This window comes from Carassius gibelio, chromosome B18 (genome assembly GCF_023724105.1).
Source record: "Carassius gibelio isolate Cgi1373 ecotype wild population from Czech Republic chromosome B18, carGib1.2-hapl.c, whole genome shotgun sequence".
Taxonomy (NCBI): Eukaryota; Metazoa; Chordata; class Actinopteri; order Cypriniformes; family Cyprinidae; genus Carassius; species Carassius gibelio.
In genome coordinates this window covers 29,896,584-29,901,583 of record NC_068413.1, presented here as the reverse complement: position 1 = coordinate 29,901,583, position 5,000 = coordinate 29,896,584, and the positions used below count along the sequence as shown (strand labels likewise).

The 5,000-nt window shown below is 40.6% G+C and overlaps 10 non-coding genes and 1 pseudogene across 10 annotated transcripts; all 11 read right to left on the bottom strand.

The window, feature by feature from the left end:
- The window catches only part of LOC127978036 (uncharacterized), a 120-nt pseudogene extending 49 nt beyond the window's left edge, over window positions 1-71 (bottom strand).
- Window positions 72-456: 385 nt separating this feature from the next.
- LOC127977933 (5S ribosomal RNA) lies at window positions 457-575 on the bottom strand. Its single transcript, XR_008158383.1, has one exon. It is a non-coding gene; the product is annotated as a 5S ribosomal RNA (ribosomal RNA).
- A 373-nt stretch (window positions 576-948) lies between these two features.
- LOC127977956 (5S ribosomal RNA) lies at window positions 949-1,067 on the bottom strand. The gene has a single exon (XR_008158404.1). It is a non-coding gene; the product is annotated as a 5S ribosomal RNA (ribosomal RNA).
- A 366-nt stretch (window positions 1,068-1,433) lies between these two features.
- Window positions 1,434-1,554, bottom strand: LOC127978031 (5S ribosomal RNA). The gene has a single exon (XR_008158476.1). It is a non-coding gene; the product is annotated as a 5S ribosomal RNA (ribosomal RNA).
- A 376-nt stretch (window positions 1,555-1,930) lies between these two features.
- LOC127978033 (5S ribosomal RNA) lies at window positions 1,931-2,048 on the bottom strand. The gene has a single exon (XR_008158478.1). It is a non-coding gene; the product is annotated as a 5S ribosomal RNA (ribosomal RNA).
- A 363-nt stretch (window positions 2,049-2,411) lies between these two features.
- Window positions 2,412-2,532, bottom strand: LOC127978026 (5S ribosomal RNA). Its single transcript, XR_008158471.1, has one exon. It is a non-coding gene; the product is annotated as a 5S ribosomal RNA (ribosomal RNA).
- Window positions 2,533-2,907: 375 nt separating this feature from the next.
- LOC127977954 (5S ribosomal RNA) lies at window positions 2,908-3,026 on the bottom strand. Its single transcript, XR_008158403.1, has one exon. It is a non-coding gene; the product is annotated as a 5S ribosomal RNA (ribosomal RNA).
- A 364-nt stretch (window positions 3,027-3,390) lies between these two features.
- Window positions 3,391-3,509, bottom strand: LOC127977980 (5S ribosomal RNA). Its single transcript, XR_008158427.1, has one exon. It is a non-coding gene; the product is annotated as a 5S ribosomal RNA (ribosomal RNA).
- Window positions 3,510-3,876: 367 nt separating this feature from the next.
- On the bottom strand, window positions 3,877-3,995 carry LOC127978058 (5S ribosomal RNA). The gene has a single exon (XR_008158500.1). It is a non-coding gene; the product is annotated as a 5S ribosomal RNA (ribosomal RNA).
- Window positions 3,996-4,370: 375 nt separating this feature from the next.
- On the bottom strand, window positions 4,371-4,489 carry LOC127977979 (5S ribosomal RNA). The gene has a single exon (XR_008158426.1). It is a non-coding gene; the product is annotated as a 5S ribosomal RNA (ribosomal RNA).
- A 366-nt stretch (window positions 4,490-4,855) lies between these two features.
- On the bottom strand, window positions 4,856-4,975 carry LOC127978029 (5S ribosomal RNA). Its single transcript, XR_008158474.1, has one exon. It is a non-coding gene; the product is annotated as a 5S ribosomal RNA (ribosomal RNA).
- Between the last annotated feature and the right edge of the window lie 25 nt (window positions 4,976-5,000).

Genomic DNA, 5,000 nt, shown 5'->3' with positions numbered 1-5,000 from the left:
AAGGCCCAAACCTGCTTAGCTTCCGAGATCAGATGAGATCGGGCATAGCCAGGTTGGTGATGGCCGTAAGCGAAGACTGCTGCAAAGAGAGGGGCTATTTAAAGATCAGCCAATCTAATCGCCAGTACATTATATAAGTAAGGAAAGAAAACCCAAAAGCTTAAAGCACCTGGTATTCCTAGGCAGTCTCTCATCAAAGTACTAACCAGGACCTAAACCTGCTAAGATTCAGAGATCGGGCATTGACTCTTTTTTTTTTTTTTTTTTTTTTTTTTTTTTAATGAAAGAGTATTATATAATTCGTGAAATTTTCCAAAAAGATTAAAGCACCTGGTATTCCCAAGCAATCTCCCATTCCATGTACTAACCAGGCCCAAACCTGCTAATATTCAGAGATCGGGCATTGACTCTATTTTTTGGCAAAATTATTATATACTAAGTGAAAAATGTCCAAAAAGCTTACAGCACCCGGTATTCCCAGGCGGTCTCCCATCCAAGTACTAACCAGGCCCAAACCTGCTTAACTTCCGAGATCAGATGAGATCGGGCATAGCCAGGTTGGTATGGCCGTAAGCGAAGACTGCTGCAAAGAGAGGGCTATTTAAGATCAGCCAATCTAATCGCCAGTACATTATATAAGTAGGAAAGAAAACCCAAAAGCTTAAAGCACCTGGTATTCCTAGGCAGTCTCTCATCAAAGTACTAACCAGACCTAAACCTGCTAAGATTCAGAGATCGGGCATTGACTCTTTTTTTTTTTTTTTTTTTTTTAATGAAAGATTATTATATAATTCGTGAAATTTTCCAAAAAAGATTAAAGCACCTGGTATTCCCAAGCAATCTCCCATCCATGTACTAACCAGGCCCAAACCTGCTAATATTCAGAGATCGGGCATTGACTCTATTTTTTGGCAAAATTATTATATACTAAGTGAAAAATGTCCAAAAAGCTTACAGCACCCGGTATTCCCAGGCGGTCTCCCATCCAAGTACTAACCAGGCCCAAACCTGCTTAGCTTCCGAGATCAGATGAGATCGGGCATAGCCAGGTTGGTATGGCCGCAAGCGAAGACTGTTGCAAAGAGAGGGCTATTTAAAGACCAGCCAATCTAATCGGCCAGTACATTATATAAGTAGGAAAGAAAACCCAAAAGCTTAAAGCACCTGGTATTCCTAGGCAGTCCTCTCATCAAAGTACTAACCAGACCTAAACCTGCTAAGATTCAGAGATCGGGCATTGACTCTTTTTTTTTTTTTAATGAAAGATTATTATATAATTCGTGAAATTTTCCAAAAAGATTAAAGCACCTGGTATTCCAAGCAACCTCCCATCCATGTACTAACCAGGCCCAAACCTGCTAATATTCAGAGATCGGGCATTGACTCTATTTTTTGGCCAAAATTATTATATACTAAGTGAAAAATGTCCAAAAAGTTTACAGCACCCGGTATTCCCAGGCGGTCTCCCATCCAAGTACTAACCAGGCCCAAACCTGCTTAGCTTCCGAGATCAGACGAGATCGGGCATAGCCAGGTTGGTTTATGGCCGTAAGCGAAGACTGTTGCAAAGAGAGGGCTATTTAAAGACCAAGCCAATCTAATCGCCAGTACATTATATAAGTAGGAAAGAAAACCCAAAAGCTTAAAGCACCTGGTATTCCTAGGCAGTCTCTCATCAAAGTACTAACCAGACCTAAACCTGCTAAGATTCAGAGATCGGGCATTGACTCTTTTTTTTTTTTTTTTTTTTTTAATGAAAGATTATTATATAATTCGTGAAATTTTTCCAAAAAGATTAAAGCACCTGGTATTCCCAAGCAATCTCCCATCCATGTACTAACCAGGCCCAAACCTGCTAATATTCAGAGATCGGGCATTGACTCTATTTTTTTGGCAAAATTATTATATACTAAGTGAAAAATGTCCAAAAAGCTTACAGCACCCGGTATTCCCAGGCGGTCTGCCTTCCAAGTACTAACCAGGCCCAAACCTGCTTAGCTTCCGAGATCAGACGAGATCGGGCATAGCCAGGTGGTATGGCCGTAAGCGAAGACTGTTGCAAAGAGAGGGCTATTTAAAGACCAGCCAATCTAATCGCCAGTACATTATATAAGTAGGAAAGAAAACCCAAAAGCTTAAAGCACCTGGTATTCCTAGGCAGTCTCTCATCAAAGTACTAACCAGACCTAAACCTGCTAAGATTCAGAGATCGGGCATTGACTCTTTTTTTTTTTTTAATGAAAGATTATTATATAATTCGTGAAATTTTCCAAAAAGATTAAAGCACCTGGTATTCCAAGCAATCTCCCATCCATGTACTAACCAGGCCCAAAACTGCTAATATTCAGAGATCGGGCATTGACTCTATTTTTTGGCAAAATTATTATATACTAAGTGAAAAATGTCCAAAAAGCTTACAGCACCCCGGTATTCCCAGGCGGGTCTCCCATCCAAGTACTAACCAGGCCCAAACCTGCTTAGCTTCCGAGATCAGATGAGATCGGGCATAGCCAGGTTGGTATGGCCGTAAGCGAAGACTGCTGCAAAGAGAGGGCTATTTAAAGATCAGCCAATCTAATCGCCAGTACATTATATAAGTAGGAAGAGAAAACCCAAAAGCTTAAAGCACCTGGTATTCCTAGGCAGTCTCTCATCAAAGTACTAACCAGACCTAAACCTGCTAAGATTCAGAGATCGGGCATTGACTCTTTTTTTTTTTTTTTTTTTTTTTAATGAAAGATTATTATATAAATCGTGAAATTTTCCAAAAAGATTAAAGCACCTGGTATTCCCAAGCAATCTCCCATCCATGTACTAACCAGGCCCAAACCTGCTAATATTCAGAGATCGGGCATTGACTCTATTTTTTGGCAAAATTATTATATACTAAGTGAAAAATGTCCAAAAAGCTTACAGCACCCGGTATTCCCAGGCGGTCTCCCATCCAAGTACTAACCAGGCCCAAACCTGCTTAGCTTCCGAGATCAGATGAGATCGGGCATAGCCAGGTTGGTATGGCCGCAAGCGAAGACTGTTGCAAAGAGAGGGCTATTTAAAGACCAGCCAATCTAATCGCCAGTACATTATATAAGTAGGAAAGAAAACCCAAAAGCTTAAAGCACCTGGTATTCCTAGGCAGTCTCTCATCAAAGTACTAACCAGACCTAAACCTGCTAAGATTCAGAGATCGGGCATTGACTCTTTTTTTTTTTTTTAATGAAAGATTATTATATAATTCGTGAAATTTTCCAAAAAGATTAAAGCACCTGGTATTCCCAAGCAACCTCCCATCCATGTACTAACCAGGCCCAAACCTGCTAATATTCAGAGATCGGCATTGACTCTATTTTTTGGCAAAATTATTATATACTAAGTGAAAAATGTCCAAAAAGTTTACAGCACCCGGTATTCCCAGGCGGTCTCCCATCCAAGTACTAACCAGGCCCAAACCTGCTTAGCTTCCGAGATCAGACGAGATCGGGCATAGCCAGGTTGGTATGGCCGTAAGCGAAGACTGTTGCAAAGAGAGGGCTATTTAAAGACCAGCCAATCTAATCGCCAGTTACATTATATAAGTAGGAAAGAAAACCCAAAAAGCTTAAAGCACCTGGTATTCCTAGGCAGTCTCTCATCAAAGTACTAACCAGACCTAAACCTGCTAAGATTCAGAGATCGGGCATTGACTCTTTTTTTTTTTTTTAATGAAAGATTATTATATAATTCGTGAAATTTTCCAAAAAGATTAAAGCACCTGGTATTCCCAAGCAATCTCCCATCCATGTACTAACCAGGCCCAAACCTGCTAATATTCAGAGATCGGGCATTGACTCTATTTTTTGGCAAAATTATTATATACTAAGTGAAAAATGTCCAAAAAGCTTACAGCACCCGGTATTCCCAGGCGGTCTCCCATCCAAGTACTAACCAGGCCCAAACCTGCTTAGCTTCCGAGATCAGATGAGATCGGGCATAGCCAGGTTGGTATGGCCGTAAGCAAAGACTGCTGCAAAGAGAGGGCTATTTAAAGACCAGCCAATCTAATCGCCAGTACATTATATAAGTAGGAAAGAAAACCCAAAAGCTTAAAGCACCTGGTATTCCTAGGCAGTCTCTCATCAAAGTACTAACCAGACCTAAACCTGCTAAGATTCAGAGATCGGGGCATTGACTCTTTTTTTTTTTTTTTTTTTTTTAATGAAAGATTATTATATAATTCGTGAAATTTTCCAAAAAGATTAAAGCACCTGGTATTCCCAAGCAACCTCCCATCCATGTACTAACCAGGCCCAAACCTGCTAATATTCAGAGATCGGGCATTGACTCTATTTTTTTGGCAAAATTATTATATACTAAGTGAAAAATGTCCAAAAAGTTTACAGCACCCGGTATTCCCAGGCGGTCTCCCATCCAAGTACTAACCAGGCCCAAACCTGCTTAGCTTCCGAGATCAGACGAGATCGGGCATAGCCAGGTTGGTATGGCCGTAAGCGAAGACTGTTGCAAAGAGAGGGCTATTTTAAAGACCAGCCAATCTAATCGCCAGTACATTATATAAGTAGGAAAGAAAACCCAAAAGCTTAAAGCACCTGGTATTCCTAGGCAGTCTCTCATCAAAGTACTAACCAGACCTAAACCTGCTAAGATTCAGAGATCGGGCATTGACTCTTTTTTTTTTTTTTAATGAAAGATTATTATATAATTCGTGAAAGTTTCCAAAAAGATTAAAGCACCTGGTATTCCCAAGCAATCTCCCATCCATGTACTAACCAGGCCCAAACCTGCTAATATTCAGAGATCGGGCATTGACTCTATTTTTTGGCAAAATTATTATATACTAAGTGAAAAATGTCCAAAAAGCTTACAACACCCGGTATTCCCAAGGCGGTCTCCTATCCAAGTACTAACCAGGCCCAAACCTGCTTAGCTTCCGAGATCAGATGAGATCGGGCATAGCCAGGTTGGTATGGCCGTAAGCGAAGACTGCTGCAAAAGAGAGGGAT